The sequence below is a fragment of the Cotesia glomerata genome, linkage group LG8 (assembly GCF_020080835.1).
Source record: "Cotesia glomerata isolate CgM1 linkage group LG8, MPM_Cglom_v2.3, whole genome shotgun sequence".
Taxonomy (NCBI): Eukaryota; Metazoa; Arthropoda; class Insecta; order Hymenoptera; family Braconidae; genus Cotesia; species Cotesia glomerata.
Window position 1 is genome coordinate 19808601 of NC_058165.1, and position 19654 is coordinate 19828254.

The window sequence follows — 19654 nt, forward strand, 5'->3', positions numbered from 1 at the left end:
AATAACAATTTAAATAATAATAATTACTTTTGTTGTACCGTGCCTAGGGACGCAGGTTCGAACCCAACTAGAGACCGAATTTTTTTTTGTTTTTTTAATAATAATAATAATAATTTTGTTATTAGTAAAATGATAAAAAAAAATTTTTTCGAGTTTTTTTTGTTTTATATTATTTTTAATGTAGAGCTAAACACATGTTTAGACCGCTTGACTCTTTATTTAGACCTAACTTCTGCTACTTATAGAAATAAAGTGAAAATCGCATTCGTTCTAACCGAGACTCGAACCCGAGACGCGCGCTTGCCAGACCGATAACTAACCCCTACACCGTACGACCGATGAGTTAACATACCTCTCATCATTCTTATAAGCTAAATTTATGCAATGACATTATATGCGTATAAAATTTTTTTTCTACATTTCTGCACATTTCAGACGAAAATTCGTCGATTCCCGAAAATAGTATATTGTACCACAAGGGACGAAAGTACTACATTCTGTCCCGCGTGTGTGATTGCCACCCGAGCCAAAGGCGAGAAAAATACAATTTAAAATTATTATTTAAGTAAAGATATTAAAAAAATTAATTTTGTGTTATAACTTCAAATATTCATATTGATAAATATTAATAGTAATTATAAGTATTCATTTCATAATAATTATGGATAATCTTAATAATAATATTAGATGATAATTTTAATATAAGAATAATTCTAGTGACTTCGTGATTTAACATATTTTATGTAAATTAACCTTTTTTTGGTACAATATGATAATTTTTGAAATTTTCAAACTATAACATTATCACTAAATTATCACTAAACATTATCATAAATCACATTATCACTAAATTACATTATTTTTATTATAATTATAGTATATTGCACTAATGACGCAACATGAAGTGCTGACGGAAAAAGTATGTGTTAAAGAGAAGAACGTACAATGCGTGAGAGCCGATGTAGGCACTATTGCGCGTGCGCGTTCATTTATTCCGAGGATAGAAACTGCTGCTTTATTCCGGCTGCAAGCGGAAGGTATTTGAACTTTCGGCTTAGGCAGGAGAAATAGTATATTACACATCTAGGGAAGTAAAGTAAGAAATGTCTCAGATCACATGTAATTGTTGGCCGAGGCGAAGCCGAGGTCAACAAACATGTGATCTGAGGCTTTCTTATTTACTTCCCGAGGAGTGTATACTATTTTTTTGTCCGACGAAGGCGGAAAGCGGCAACTTAGTTTAGCGCAGCGGGACGAAAGTTGCCACTTTCCGCCCGGAGGGCAAAAATATTTTATACGCATCGATAGCTTTTCACTGGGGCTTTTGCCGGAATACGCCTTTATGGTATCTGGAACGCGACATATAAACTTTTGAATGAAAGATATTTTCTGATTCAGTTTGTCAAGCTGATTCAGAAAATGGGTGAATTTTTTAAAAGTTGCGCTATAAAGACGACTGCAATAGTTAGATTATTATGAAATCTACTAATAGTGATATTATTATTATTATTATTATTATTATTATTATTATTATTTATTATTATTATTTATTATGCTTTGGATAAAATTTACATTAAAAACGGAACTCAGTGGAGCTGTTTTCACTATGTCCTTAGTTCACCCTGACTTTTACAGCTAAAACGGGTCTGATGTTTCGACTCTGCATTATTATTATTATTCTTTGGATAAAATTTACATTGAAAACGGAACTCAGTGGACCTGTTTTCACTGTATCCATAGTTCACTCCGACTTTTACTGCCAAAACAGGCGTCTTCTAAGGCGGCGAATTGAACTACAAAGGATTTGGAAACTTTTACAGCTTAAACGGGTCTGATATTTCGACTCGGGTACATTATTATAACTAAAAACAATGTCTGATTCTACTTGAGCATTCAAGGTCTGACCAAATCACATTTATTCTTTTCGATTCGAACACCCTTACCGCCGCAAAATATAAAGCGAAGCTTGCCGAAGCCGAGATAATTGCCCAAAATATATTTATAGAGAATAACTCACTACAAAATGAGAAAAGGATAATTAAGTCCTAATCACCGTCGTATGATCGACGAAGACCGGGTCTAAATAGCTCATTGTTATGCATGAGAACGCTGAATGAAGAGGAGCTTCGTCCGAGGTTTTAAGTAATTGATTTTCATCTCATCGTCAAGGCTGCCCAGTTTAGGTCTCGAGAGGCCAATCTCGATATATTTACATACGCTAATGGCTACGCTAAGCCTTTGACTCATTTTTGCTCCATTATTGCCGGTCTGAATTGGCCCGGAAAGATATTCTTCTCAAAAATTTTCAAAATTTAAGTAAGCATAAAACATTCTGCATTTATTATTCAATTACAATTCTTTTAAAAATTATTCTTAATAGAAAAAAAATTTTGAAGTACATTAATTTTTACCGAGGCATTGTTGGGGTTAAAAATAATAATAATTATTTTTTTAAAGAGTTTATATGAGTGATTCTCTGTAAGGATGTTTTTTGCTGTCCCAGGCATTTTTTTTTTAGAAAAATTGTTATTTTACTACTAAAAAAAATTTACTACGAAAGTAAAAATACATTTCTATTTGGAGCATTGAAAATTAAAATGAAATAAATTTTGGTTTTTTTGCTATAAATTCGTAAACCACCGAAATAACAATCCCCTGGGCTGTCCCATTCCCAAAATTCAAACTTTAAGATTAAATTTTAAGTTATTCGTCCATAATACATAATTTGGTCCATAATGTTTATAAACTTAATTAGTTAACTAACAATCTTCTTCAATAAAAAGTACCGAAAATTAATTTGTTTCATTAAATTCATTAAACCAAAGTTTGTCCCAGACATTTTAAGAACAGTCCCCTGCCAGAAGTTCAGAGCCAAAAAAAAAATCCAGCGTGTTATTTTACCTTTTGTAAGGTTTATAAGGATCTAACTAGCTTTAAGTTAATAACCATAGGGCTGTTAGCGCTTTATCGGCATTTTATTTAGTGTCAAAGCACCGTTTGTGCTGGAAATATGTGTCTGGGCCAATTCAAAACTCAGTCCCCTGGCAGCTATTTTTATTTATAATTTATTTATAAAATCGGATCCATAAGTCTTAATATTATTCTAATTAATGTAAGCATTCATTGAGAACTTGAAAAGTTGAATGCATTGAAATAGTTTGCTTGATTTTTCTCAATTTGATAAAAAAAAAACAGTCTTCTGGCAAACAGTCCCCTGTCATGTTATATGGCAAAAGACACACAAATATCGAAAAAACAAAATTTTAATCGGCTGTTTATTTATTATGATTAAGCTGATAGTTTTGTAGCCCTTGTTGATTTTTTTTCTAATAAAATCAAAAATAATTTGGTCGGACAATTTTGTACAGGTTTAAGACGTCCTTACAGAGAATCACCCATATAAGTTTATTCCGACATTACACTCATCAAGAGCTTTCATTTGAGTACCCACATCAATTTTTCATATATTTTATGTATTTATATATATTATGTATATTTATGTAATATATGTATATATGAAAAATATATGAAAAATGCATGTGGGTACTCAAATGAAAGCTCGTGATGAGTGTAATATCAAGATAAGCTTATATCTTTGAAATATATATATATATATATATATATGTGTGTGTATACATGAAAAATATATCAATAATGCATTTCATCATTTATCTTTGACTATAATATTAAAAAATAATAATTAAAATTTACTATTTAAATCATTTTTCTTAAGAATAATCACAAAAAAAATTTTATTCAAATTTTTAAAGAAAATTTTAAATATATTTTAAAGAATTTTGATTTTTTTTATTCATAAAAAAATCGAATTTCAACATTTTTTCAGATATAAATTGATATTTTTGAAGATATAAGCTCACCCCGGCATTCCACTCATCAAGACCTTTCATTTGAGTACTCACATCAATTTTTCATATATTTATATATATTATATATATGTATATATATTATATATTATATATTATATTAAGATTTTTTTTTTGTATCAATTTTGGATGGCCGCAAGGAGTTTCGACTTCATGGCCAATTAAATAAATTAATGATAATAATAATAATAATAATAATAATAATATATGAAAAATATATCAAAAATGCATGTGGGTACTCAAATGAAAGCTCTTGATGAGTGTAACATCGGGATGAGCTTATATCTTTAAAAACGTCAATATTTAAGAAAGTACAGTGCAATTTAACAAAATTAATTATTTTGTTTTAACAAAAAAATTTCTTTTTTTACAAAAATTAAAAATTGCCGAAAAAAAATTTTTTTTTTCTAAATATATTAATTAATAAAAATTAATGGATTTTAAAATTGTAAAAAAATTAAATTTTTTATTTAAATAATCAAAATTTATAATTTTAACAAAAAATAAATAATTTAGAAATGTCCTTTTATCTTGTGAACTATTGACATTTTTAAAGATATAAGCTCACCCTGACATTACAGTCATTAAGACCTTTCATTTGAGTACCCACATCAATTTTTCATATATTTATATATATTATATATATGTATATATGAAAAATATATCAAAAATGCATGTTGGTACTCAAATGAAAGCTCTTGACGAGTATAACATCGGGATGAGCTTATATCTTTAAAATATATGTTATATATATGTATATATGAAAAATATATCAAAAATGCATGTGGGTACTCAAATGAAAGCTCTTGACGAGTATAACATCGGGATGAGCTTATATCTTTAAAATATATGTTATATATATGTATATATAAAAAATATATCAAAAATGCATGTTGGTACTCAAATGAAAGCTCTTGACGAGTATAACATCGGGATGAGCTTATATCTTTAAAATATATGTTATATATATGTATACATGAAAAATATATCAAAAATGCATGTGGGTACTCAAATGAAAGCTCTTGACGAGTGTAACATCATGATGAGCTTATATCTTTAAAAACGTCAATATTTAAGAAAGGACATTGCAATTTAACAAATGTCATTATTTAATAAATCAAAATTTTATTTATTTATAGTATAAAGACATGGAAGTTTAACAAATTTTGCACAAGTCTAGAAATATTTTTTACGGACTGGTCCACAAATTCTTCGACATTAATCAAGTGAAATCAGAAGCTTGGTATGAAAAATCGGGAATAAATTTCGGCAACTTGTCATGAGTATGATGCCCGGCGAATTGCAGGAGCAGGAGGTGACATCGCTGGGTGATTTAGTCCTCGGGGCCGTCTGTAATCATCTTAGATTGTCCGCACGCTGTTGCGACACCGATCGGTAATTATTTTCGTCAATGGAGGAGTTTAATTTCGGGATGAGTGTTTGATAATGCCGAACCGAGATGGAAGATGGTATGTTGTCCTGTTGCTTACGACTTAACTCCTCTTTGCCACCATGAAATACACGAATGCATCAAAGATCGCGATTACCACGGCAAGCTCCTTGTAATCATCCTCCACTTGACAAGGATCAATTACATTAATATGCGGATGTTGGTGATAGTGATAAATAATATAATAACTTGACAATGATGTCTCGGCGTTAAACCGTTTAATGTTTCGTAGCTGGGGGTTCCATGTATGTATACGATTTACGATATACATGTACAATATACGATCCGTGATATGATCGGAGATCCTTAATAATATTTAGTGTCAATCATTATCATTTTGGGATGCGCTTCTTGGAAGATCAGGACTTTTATAAATTCGCTGGTTATTTGACGGATTAATGATGGGGTTGGGGTTTTGGTTTAATAAGTTTGGGGAGTTTTCGAGAGTCGCTGGGTACTAATTAGCGATGGAGGAAATTTGAGATACTCAAAATTTGGCAATGATAGTAATTAGAAATTGATTAATTTAAAGAGGTTTTTCTTGATTGGAAAAATATAAATTAAATATGACGGAAATTTAATTGAGCAAAAAATTTTTTATCATTATGTAAAAATATGTATAAATGTTTATTTCAAATTTTATTAAATTTTGGCAAGCGTATAATTTTATATAGCTTATTAAATACACAATTTACGAAATTTTTCAATCCTAAGTTTACATTTTCTACGTAAATTTTTCATTTTTCCGTGAAAAATTAAGATTTTTTTCTAAAAAAATTTACATAATTTCAATGTAGTGAATTTACATATTTTTCTATGCTTAATTTACATTTTTAATTTAATAATTTTTTAATTAAAAAATTTTAATATGATCATTATACTTCAACAGGAGAATAACTGTAAACTTAATAAATTTTCGGTCAATTTTTACAAGACAATTTTCACGGTGTAAATTTACTAATTGATTTTTTTAATGTACAATTTACTGTAAATTTTTTGTAAAATAAATTTACATTTTTATTATTTTAAATTTAATTTTTTTTCAAAATAAATTTACATTTCTTTCCATGTAAAATTTACACTTTTTCAGATAAAATTTATATTTTCCCATGTATAATTTACATTTTCTAATGGAAAGTTTTTTTTCATAAAAAATTTACATTTTTTCATTAAAAATTTATATTTTTCCATTTTTTTCATAGAAAATTTACACTTTTCCACGTTAAAATTTACATTTTCTGATGGAAAAATTTTTTTTATCACAAATTTACATTTTTACATTTAAAATTTACATAATTTATGTAAATTTTACAATTTTCCCTAGAAAATTTACACTTTTTCGTGTACAATTTACATTTTTTTATATTAAAAATTTACACTTTTCCTTTAGAAAATTTACATTCTTTTCATAGAAAATTTGCATTTTTTTCTTAAAAAATTTACACTTTTCCGTGTAAAATTTACATTTTCTCATTAAAAAATTTTTCTTATAGCAAATTTACATTAACCATATGAACTTTACACTTTTCCTCTAGAAAATTTACATTTTCCCCATAAAAAATTTACATTTTTCCCATAGAAAATTTACACTTTTCCGTGTAAAATTGACATTTTCTCATGGAAAAATTTTTTTCATAACAAATTTACATTTTTTTATTAAAAATTTACATTTTTTTCTCTAAAAAATTTACACTTTTTTGTCTAAAATTTATATTTTTCCATAATAAATTTACATCATCCATGTAAACTTTAAATTTTTTATTTAGAAAATTTACACTTTTTCCATCCAAAATTTACACTTTTCAATGTCGAATTTACATTTTTATATGGAAAAATTTTTTTCATGGTAAATTTACATTTTTTTTCATGGAAAATTTACTCATGTAAATTTTTTCACACAAAATTTGCATTTTTTCCATAGAAAATTTACACTTTTCCGTGTAAAATTTACATTTTTTCGTGGAAAAATTTTTTTAATGACAAATTTTCATTTAAAATTTATATTTTTTCTCTAGAAAATTTACACTTTGACGTGTAAAATTTACATTTTCTCACGGAAAAATTTTTTTCATGGCAAATTTACATTTTTTTAATTAAAAATTTACATCATCCATGTAAACTTTACATTTTTTCTCTAGAAAATTTACATTTTCAGGATCAAAATTTTCACCATCCAAAAAAGAAATTCACAAAACTGCAATCACACCAGATTTTTCCTTAAATTTTCCAGGAATTTAAGTTTCCATGTAAAAATTTCATTAAATCCCATCAACTTTCCTCACCAATCTCACAATCACATACCACAAAACCTCTCCAATCTCCAACTTCCTCCAGCACTCCTTATATAAAAAAGCAAAACCAATCTGTCCAAATAAAAATTTCCCTCCTCCTCTTGAAGCCCACCAATTAAAATGTAATTTTCCAAAAATGGCGACGAACAATTTACACCTATGCATGAATTTACAGAGCACACAATATCCACTTAAATAACCCACGACTGGAGTTATTTAATGATTGCAGCTCACCTACCTCAGATCCATACTAAACAAGTCTTAGCATACAATAATAAGAATAATAAAAGCGATTCTTCGTGCAAAAGTAGTTTATTAAATTACACGAATTGAGCATGAACTAACATGTCACTTAATCATCCCACCAGAGTCGCTGTGGAGGACATAACAGCAAAGACACCCGTCTAAATAATAATAAGTGAGTCGTGTTTAGTGTGTGGGTTCGCCCTCTTGAGTGCTCGGTTGTTAACGTATTTGGTGATATGTGTCTTGGCACGCGTGTGGGTACAAGTGTGTGCTCTTGTGGGTTTCAGCTAAGCACACAACGTCTTACATCTCAGCTCGTTAAAAATCAGCTAATGTTGATTGAGAAAGACGGCAAAACTTCTGCCAAATGTTTGGAGTTGCGTAACCGGGTAATTATCCCGGCAAAGTTACGAGACAGAATGTGCAAAACACCTGTTTACATCTCTAATGATTCATAGACTCGAGACTGATGACTTAGCGGTGTTTTTGTTCAGTGTGACCTAAATCCCGTCGGGATGCCAGTTATTTTGCTTTAATTTGTTTATTTTAGCTTAGACGTGTTTAGTGAAAAGCAATTAAATTAACTTCGCTTGTCTGGATGCGGGTTGGTTAGTCATTTCCAAAAACACCACCAGCTGCTTACACTTCACTTACTCTTACTGTCTTTAATATTTATTCTGTTTCTTAACTTATACTAGCAACCTTGCAGTCACTATGTGACTACCGTGACTTATCAACTGTGAATAAATAAAATTTTGCTTTATTAAATTAATGGCTTTTGTGAAATTGCACTGTAATTTTTTAACTATTGACATTTTTTAAGATATAAGCTCATCCTGATGTTACACTCATCAAGAGCTTTCATTTGAGTACCCACATGCATTTTTGATATATTTTTCATATATACATATATATAATATATATTTTAAAGATATAAGCTCATCCTGATGTTACACTCATCAAGAGCTTTCATTTGAGTACCCACATGCATTTTTGATATATTTTTCATATATTCATCTATATTATATATTTTAAAGATATTAGCTCATCCTGATGTTACACTCATCAAGAGCTTTCATTTGAGTACCCAGATGCATTTTTGATATATTTTTCATATATACATATATATAATATATATTTTAAAGATATAAGCTCATCCTGATGTTACACTCATCAAGAGCTTTCATTTGACTACCCACATGCATTTTTGATATATTTTTCATATATACATATATATATAATATATATTTTAAAGATATAAGCTCATCCTGATGTTACACTCATCAAGAGCTTTCATTTGAGTACCCACATGCATTTTTGATATATTTTTCATATATACATATATATAATATATATTTTAAATATATAAGCTCATCCCGATGTTACACTCATCAAGAGCTTTCATTTGAGTACCCACATGCATTTTTGATATATTTTTCATATATACATATATATAATATATATTTTAAAGATATAAGCTCATCCTGATGTTACACTCATCAAGAGCTTTCATTTGAGTACCCACATGCATTTTTGATATATTTATATATATTATATATATGTATATTAGGGTGGCGCAACAAAACCGACTATTTTTTTTTTTGAGTCTCGAGTGAAAAAATGTTAGTTTTTGATGTTTTAAGAGCCCTCTCCAAAGGACAGCTTAAAAAAAAATTTTTTAAGATGTCGCTCTAAATTTTTTTAAATTTCAAAAATCGTCAAAAATCGAATTTTTTTTTTTTTATTTTTTTTCTCGTTACGGTATAATTTTATAGACTAAAAAAAAATAAGTTTCTGAAAATTTCAGTTCAAAATTTGAATTTTGAAAGGTCGCTCATAATTTTTTTCAATTTATTAGTGCATTAGTTTAGATTTTTTCGAGCGACCTTTTACTATTCAAATTAAAATTCCATGCATTTTTTTTTTTTTTATTTAGTACAATAATCGATAAAAATACATCACGAGATGAACTAAAAATCAAGCACAACATAGAAAATATAATTTTTTTTTAATTTAATAATTTTATTTAATCAACTGCCAGGCGTGGGTTCGAATCCCAAGCTGGTCTTAGAAACCAGCTTGGTTGAGATTTGACCTTGCCGCGTAGGTTAATATTTTTTCAAACCAAAAAGACCCCAACGTACCACTCCCAACACTTAACGTCGGCGATATGACTACTTGAAGAAAAAAAAAAAAAATTATGAGCGACCTTTCAAAATTTAAATTTTGAACTGAAACTTTCAGAATCTTTTTTTTTTGGTCTATAAAATAATACCGTAACGAGAAAAAAAATTAAAAAAAAAATTCGATTTTTGACGATTTTTGAAATTTCAAAAAATTTGGAGTGACCTCTTAAAAATTTTTTTTTAAGCTGTCTTTTGGTGAGGGCTCTTAAAACATCAAAAACTAACATTTTTTCACTCGAGACTCAAAAAAAAAAATAGTCGGTTTTTTTGCGCCACCCTAATATACATATATATAATATACATAAATATATAAAAAATTGATGTGGGTACTCAAATGAAAGGTCTTGATGAGTGTAACATTAGAATGAGCTTATATCTTTGAAAATGTCAATAGTTCACACGATACAATGTCATTTCTTTATTATGTATCTAGAAATAGAGAATTATCGAATGCATCCTAAATACTTATCATATAATTGCACTGGCCATAAAATTTTGCTTATTTTCTTATTAATATAGATTAGGCATTCCCTTCTTTCACATATCAGTTCTTTCTTTTATATATTCGAACCAACAATCAGATTACTGACGGACTTTGACGAGCTGTCCCACCTTGTCCTAGCTTTAATCGAACAAAATCGGGCTCATCGGCACATTCCAGAACTTTTTGCAGCCATATTAAGCCACAGATCCTGAATTGTGATCGGCAATCGACGAATGCAATCTAAATTTAAGGCATTTCGAATCGGAATTGGAATCGGGTGGTTCAGTCGTGGGCTTATAGTGACCAGAACATGTTTGGTAAGAAAAACCAACAAAAATTACTCTCCGAGCTGTCCTTATAGGTACTTGGGTGGAGATAACATAACAACGACCACGTGTTCTCCTTTGGTTGAAAATTTTTGTTGATATAAGTCATCATAAGAAAATTCTGAAGAAAAATTTTTTATATGGCGAAATGTATGGCACGATTTGGTTATATATGGCATGACTAACTGAACATAATATGATATAGCATGTTGGTCATATATGGCATTTTGTGGCTATATGTAGCATGATCTGATCATTTTTGGCCATATATATGGCATAATTTGGTCATATGGTACAAAATTGCCGAGCATGATTTTTTAGTTTATTCCAAATATATGGCATGATCTGGTTATTTTTGGCCATATTTTGGTTATATATGGCATGATATTGCTATACGTATCATGATCTGATCATTCTTAGCCATATATATGGCATAATTTAGCCATATGGCATGACATAGTCATATATGGCATAAAGTAGCTGAACATATCATGATATTCTGGCCTGGTCATAAGCAGCCTAAAAAGACCATATTAGGCATTATTTTGACACATATGGGATGCTATAAATGTACACAGCATAGTACGGTAATTTTTTGCCATATATATGGATTAATCTTGGCGTATATGGCATGATCTGATAATATGTGACATTATTTTGTAATATATGGCATTACCAGGTCATTCCTGACCATATATGCCATATATACTATACATATGGAAATATATGAGATATATGACTTCCTTATGGCCATATATATGACTTATGTATGGCCATATATATGGCATGTATGACCATATCTAGGACATATATGGTCATATATAAATCATATATGGCATATGTGGCCATATGTAAGTCATATATGGCAATTTTAGCCAAATATATGACCAATATAACCATATCTATGGCATACATGGCCATATGTGCCATAGATGACTTACATATGGCCATATATGCCATAGATATGGTCAGACATGCCATATATTGGGCCATAATTGTCATATATGACTTACATATGGCCATATATGTCATAGATATGGTCATACATGCCATATATATGGCCATAATTGGCCATATATATGGCATGTAAGTCTTATATAGTCATATATGGCATTGAATAGTAATAAAAATTAATTTATTATTATTCACAGAAGAATTTTTAAAAAATAATAATTTTAAAAATTTTTTTTTAGTTTTTCCAAGATAATTAAAAATTCATCAAAATGAAGGAAATTTTTATGAATTAAAAATTTTAAAGCATAAAATTCACAAAAATTATTGTAGTGAAAAAAAAAAAAACTTAATTTTGTTCCTTTTTTTTTTGGTTGAAAAACTTTTCTTAAGACCCCGAACGATTACCGTAAAGAAAAAAACTCAAAACAAGGGACTTATTATTCGGGTTTGAAGGGGCATAAAACAATGTAAATCCTTAGCATGGGTCAATGGTGGCTGGTCGTTCATCTGTCATTGCCATTTGTGGAAAAGCTACGCAATTATCTGTCGGCAAATCTGAGCGCGGCAGCTGCGTTTGTGTACTCCAAATTTGGTGGTGACGCCACATAAAACCCGGCGAATGAGAGGGAGCGTGAGAGAGAGAGAAGAAGAGAGGATCGGCAGAAGAGCAATAAAGAAGGAAAACACGCGAAAGAAGCTGATGCTGAACGGCAAAAACAAAGAATACATAAAAGACGCACTGAGTTTATAAAACAAGACGCATTTTTAAAATCCGCGCTCTCTCACGGGTGACAGAAATACGTCTCGCGTTTGTATTTATGCACACATGCATGCTTATAAGTAAGTGCAATACATATGTGACGTATCACACTTGGAAAGTATCTACGAGCGGCAGTTAACATTTAAGGAAGTTGTTGTCTTAATTGGTTGAACCAATCAACGCAATTTGTAGAAAGATATGTATCTTTTTTTTTAAATATGAATAATTTTTTGGTAAAATTAATCACAACTCAATATTAAATATATATTATTAAGAGAATAAGCAAAATTTTGTGGCCAGTCTATTTATATAATAAAATGGGTTTTTATGGTTGAATTTGATATCGTTCACTGTAAAAAAAGCGGTGTTAAAATGGACTCATTTTAACACCGCTATGTAACACCTGTGTATTAACACCGGTGTAGCGGCGCTCTTTTGCGGTGTTAAAAATCCGGTGTAATATCGGTGTTAAACCGGTGTAACAGTAGAATAAATTTACACCGTATCGGAGTAAGAATGTTACATGATCCATAAAACACAATTAATATTCAATATTTATCAAAATGAGACAAGTAACATTTATTTAAGAATTTTCAATTTATAAAATTACGCAGAAATCGATTTAATTAATGTTATACAACAAGTTAAATAGTATTTACAATATTAAATGTTTAGGAACAATATAATAATTATTTTTATCGTAACCATGATGTTTCTCACAATATAATGGATGTTTTAAACATGACAAATCTACAGCTGTGCAAAAATAAATTATCTATGTGAAAATCATTTAAAAAACGTTTAAAATTGTCGTAAAATTGTTCTAAAAATGTTTCAAATTTTTTGTAAAAATACTCTAAAACTGTCCAAAAAATGTTCCAAAATTGTCTCAAAAATATCCGAAAAATGTCTCAAAAGTATTCAAAATTTGTTCTCAAATAGTTAAAAAAATGTTTTAAGATTATTCAAAAAAGGTTCCACATAAGATTTAAGGACAAAATTTCAACTAAATTGCTTCAAATAAATTGCATTCATTCTAAAATTATCTTAGAAGTATTCCGAAAATCTCAAAAAAAAAAATTAGGAAAACGGTTAACCCTGAAGGCCATCCCTGCAACTTCCCGCTAATTTCATACTTAGGAACTTAAAATTGCACCAATGACGTTTTTGAGCTCTTCGAGCTCAAAAATACAATTTATGGGTTATTTTGAGCTCTCCGAGCTCAAAGAGATTGCTTTCCTATGCTTTTGAGCTCTTCGAGCTCAAAATTCTGATAGAGATTTGATAAGACACTATTTCTTGAATTTTTAAACCGCAATAACTTTTGAATGAATAAACCGATTTTTACGCGGTTAGAAGCATTCGACGCAATTTTTCAAGCCTCACCAATAATCTCAAATTTTTAATTGATCGCGCTAAGAATTTTGGAATTATTCCGAAAAAACACTTTTTTCGGTTTTCTTTCGTTCACGATATCTCTCGAACGAATCAACCGATTTTGACCGGACTGGTAGTGATCGACGTGTTTTTTTGAGATTAAGAGCTGATTCGTTTTTGGAATTGAACCTTTAAGCCGTTTAAAAGTTATTCCAAAAAAACCACATTTAAAAAAAATTTTTTTTTCAGTTTTTTTAAGATTTCTCAAAATCTATTGATCTGAATCGGTCCAAATAGTTTTCAAAATCTAAGTTTGGTCAAGCTCTTTCGAATGGCACCAACCGCGATGAAATCAGTCGAGCCGTTCAAAAGTTATAAGTGGTTCACATACTTTCACACACACACACACACACACACACACACATACACACACACACACACACACACACACACACACACACACACACACACACACACACACACACACACACACACACACACACACACACACACACACACACACACACACACACACACACACACACACACATACAGACACCGTGACAACTTCGCGGGGATAGTCAGGGAAGCTTCCTGTGACCTTAAAACGTCGAGATCTGATGAAAACTCGATTTTTGCAAAACGGGGTGAAAACAATAACTTCCCGATTTTTGAAAATCTTCGATTTTCTTAGCGGGAAGTTAATACTTAAAAGTTATGAAATAATTACTAAAATCCACTATTTTAGAGTTTCCGATTATCTATATGATGTCCTAAAATTGTCCTTTAATAATGGTGTTAAAGTAACACGGATCGAAAATTTACACCGAGAGAATTTCACACCATTATTTCACACCACACGGCCATGTAAAGTGCTTTGGGTCCATTTTTTCATCGAAATTTTTTACAGTGTATTTATTTTAATCAAAAACTTTTATCTTCTTTATATTTTATTATTTTAAACTTTCTAAATTAAATATTAACTTTTTTTTGATTATTTATCTTTAATTATTAAACATAAAAAGTTTAATTATAAAAATTGTGTTACTTAAAATATTATCAACACCGGAAAATTTATAACACCGATTTAACACCGAAAAAAAATATTTACACCGCGACCGGTGTTACTGCTACACCGATTTCGGTGTTGAATTTAACACCGGAATTTTTAACACCGTACACCGCATGGACTCACACCGGTTTTTTTTTACAGTGTTGGAAAGGTCTTAACCTGCCCGCATGAAAAAGCTATATATCCTTCATCATATACAAAAAATTATATTTTACATATATAAAAATATATGTGATTATATAAGGACCCATATGCAAAATTTAGCCGTTTCATATATACAATAATGATATATGTAGTATTATGTATTGATGTTATATATGATTCAATATATCGTACATATTATTGTATCGTAACATTTATTATTTCATATATATAATTTTGCCGCTATATATAATCACATATTCCCCATATAACTTTCCATATATGTTCAGCCATATATAGTTTTTTCATGCGGGTGAAGTTGTGCCTTTTCAATGTTTCATTTCCTTTTCTAAAATAGTTTATTTATTATGATAAGTTTTCGAAGTAGTTATAGATAGATTCGAATTTAGCGACAAACAAAATTTGTTTAATTATTTATTTTGTTTTGTACATGTCAATGTGGTTATATGTCAAAAATAAATTTATATAATTAAGAGACTAAGAAAAATTTAGTTTTGGGTATATTTTTATCGTAAATTGGGTTTGATATTTTTTAGCGATAGTTATTTATGATTTAAATAATTGAAAGAGAAAGGAAAATTTTGTGACGAGCATATTATTATTTTTAAAGGAATTTTTATAGTTTAATAATTGTTAATAATTGTTAATAATTGTTAATAATTGTTTAATTTGGTATCATCAGAAAGACAGAAATAAGAATTAGTGCCTAGGTTTTATATATTTTTTAGAAAATTTTTTATTTCAAGTTTTTGAAGGAGTTTTTAATAGTTTTTTGGTTCTATAAATTTGTTCAGTCACATTTGTTCATTAAATTATTTGTAATTGATCCTGTGATAGTACTATTATTTTTAGAATTTATTTAAAAAGTACTCAAACTATTAGTGTGATTAATATAAAAAAATCATTAAGCCAGTTTTCTTATTTGTGCCTTTTCAAGGTTTGATATAATTCTCACCGATATTTAATTTATTATAATAAGTATTTAAGCTGCATTCTAAAATACTCTATCTCTAGATACATAATTAAGAAAAGACCTTGTATCTTGAGAACTATTGACATTTTTAAAGATATAAGCTCATCTCGATGTTACATTCATCGAGACCTTTCATTTGAGTACCCACATCAATTTTTCATATATTTATATATATAATATATATGTATATATAAAATATATATTAAAAATGCATGTGGGTATTCAAATGAAAGCTCTTGATGAGTGTAACATCAAGATGAGCTTATATTTTCAAAATATAAATATTATATATATTTATATATATAAAATATATCAAAATTTCGAATTGTAACATTTTTTCAGATATCAATTGATATTTTTAAAGATATAAGCTCACCCTGACATTACACTCATCAAGACCTTTTATTTGAGTACCCACATCAATTTTTCATATATTTATATATATATATATGATATATATATGTATATATGAAAAATATATAAAAATGCATGTGAGTACTTAAATGAAAGCTTCTGATGAGTGTAATATCGAGATGAGATTATATCTTAAAAAATGTCAATATTCAAGAAAGTACAGTGCAATTTAACAAAATTAATTATTTTGTTCTAACAAAAAAATTATTTTTTTGACAAAAATTAAAAATTGTTGATAAAAATTTTTTTTTCTAAATATATTAATTAATAAAAATTAATTGATTTTAAAATTGTAAAAGAATAAATTTTTTACCTAAATAATCAAATTTATAATTTTAACAAAAAAAAAAAAAAATAATTTAGAAATGACCTTGCATCTTGTGAACTATTGGCATTTATAAAGATATAAGCTCATCCCGACATTAGACTCATCAAGACCTTTCATTTGAGTACCCACATCAATTTTTTATATATTTATATATATTATATATATTATATATGAAAAATATATCAAAAATGCATGTGGGTACTCTAATGAAAGCTTTTGATGAGTATAACATCAAGATGAGCTTATATCTTTAAAATATATGTTATATATATGTATATATGAAAAATATATCAAAAATGCATGTGGGTACTCAAATGAAAGCTCTTGATGAGTATAACATCAAGATGAGCTTATATCTTTAAAATAGATGTTATATATATGTATATATCAAAAATATATGAAAAATGCATGTGGGCACTCAAATGAAAGCTTTTGATGAGTATAACATCAAGATGAGCTTATATCTTTAAAATATATGTTATATATATGTATATATGAAAAATATATCAAAAATGCATGTGGGTACTCAAATGAAAGTTCTTGATGAGTGTAACATCAAAATGAGCTTATATCTTAAAAAACTTCAATATTTAAAAAAGTATAGTGCAATTTAACAAAATTCATTATTTAATAAAGCAAAATTTTATTTAGGTTGCTTGTTATCATTTTAAAAAATAATATTTAACTTCTACTTATTTTAAAAGGAATTTAACGATCTATAAGACAATATAATAAAAATGTATTATTATTATTATTATTTTTACGATTATTATAGAGCAAATGACCCGATCTGGGCGCCCGCATTATTAATAAAACTAATTACCTAGATGATGAATAACGAAGCCATCAGCATCGAAATTGGAATTGGAATAAAATGACTAACGTGAAGAGAAGGTCTGATACAAAGATTCGCCGGAAGATCCATACCAGCCGAATGGAAATGGGAATGGGTTACGGGTGTTGGGTGTGCGGGTGTGCGGGTGTTGCCGATCGAGGACGTGGGAGCGTGCGTGGGATATATAGGGGATATGTGAAGAGTGTTTCTGGTCGTTATGGAGATAGCAGCTGGAAACTAAAATGTACGTCTGAGAGCTCTCTAGTGATTGCAGTCTTGATAGAGTCACTCTGTAATCCAAGAAGAGCCAGGAATCCTAAGACTGGGACCAACTCTCTGACTGAGACCCGGGCTCTTTTCTGAGTGAGATGATGCCAGTTAAAAGGGCCGGATATTTTTGATAGAACTCGGTCCCGGAGAACCGGTATTTCGATGAATCACTGCACTGTGTCATTGGACTTTGGGTCACATTGGATTTTTGATGCAGGTTCGATCTAGTCGAACCTTTCAGTCGAGAATTCATCAACGTTCTTACTATCAATTTGTAGACACGGCAAGTGGAAATGGAAGTAATATTTTTTTATCTAATTACAATTATTTTGAAAATTATTCTCAATAGAGAAACATATTGAAAAGGAACATTAATTCTTAATGAGGCATTGTTGAGGTTAAAAATAATAATAACTAGCAACCTGCAATCATTATGTGGCTGCCGTGACTTATGAAATATGAATAAATAAAATAAGAACTTTTGTTAAATTGCACTGTACTTTATTAAATATTGAAGCTTTTAAAGATATAAGCTCATCCTGATGTTACACTCATCAAGAGCTTTCATTTGAGTACCCACATGTATTTTTGATATATTTTTCATATATACATATATATAATATATATTTTAAAGATATAAGCTCATCCCGATGATATACTCATCAAGAGCTTTCATTTGAGTACCCACATGCATTTTTGATATATTTTTCATATATACATATATATAATATATATAAATATATGAAAAATTGATGTGGGTACTCAAATGGAAGGTCTTAATGACTGTAATGTCAGAGTGAGATATCTTTAAAAATGTCAATAGTTCACAAGATAAAAGGACATTTCTAAATTATTTATTTTTTGTTAAAATTATAAATTTTGATTATTTAAATAAAAAATTATTTTTTTACAATTTTAAAATCCATTAATTTTTATTAATTAATATATTTAGAAAAAAATTTTTTCGGCAATTTTAATTTTTGTAAAAAGAAATTTTTTGTTAAAACAAAATAATTAATTTTGTTAAATTGCACTGTACTTTCTTAAATATTGACGTTTTTAAAGATATAAGCTCATCCCGATGTTACACTCATTAAGAGCTTTCATTTGAGTACCCACATGTATTTTTGATATATTTTCATATATACATATATATAATATATATTTTAAAGATATAAGCTCATCCCGATGATATACTCATCAAGAGCTTTCATTTGAGTACCCACATGCATTTTTGATATATTTTTCATATATACATATATATAATATATATAAATATATGAAAAATTGATGTGGGTACTCAAATGGAAGGTCTTAATGACTGTAATGTCAGAGTGAGATATCTTTAAAAATGTCAATAGTTCACAAGATAAAAGGACATTTCTAAATTATTTATTTTTTGTTAAAATTATAAATTTTGATTATTTAAATAAAAAATTTATTTTTTACAATTTTAAAATCCATTAATTTTTATTAATTAATATATTTAGAAAAAAAATTTTTTCGGCAATTTTAATTTTTGTAAAAAGAAATTTTTTTGTTAAAACAAAATAATTAATTTTGTTAAATTGCACTGTACTTTCTTAAATATTGACGTTTTTAAAGATATAAGCTCATCCCGATGTTACACTCATTAAGAGCT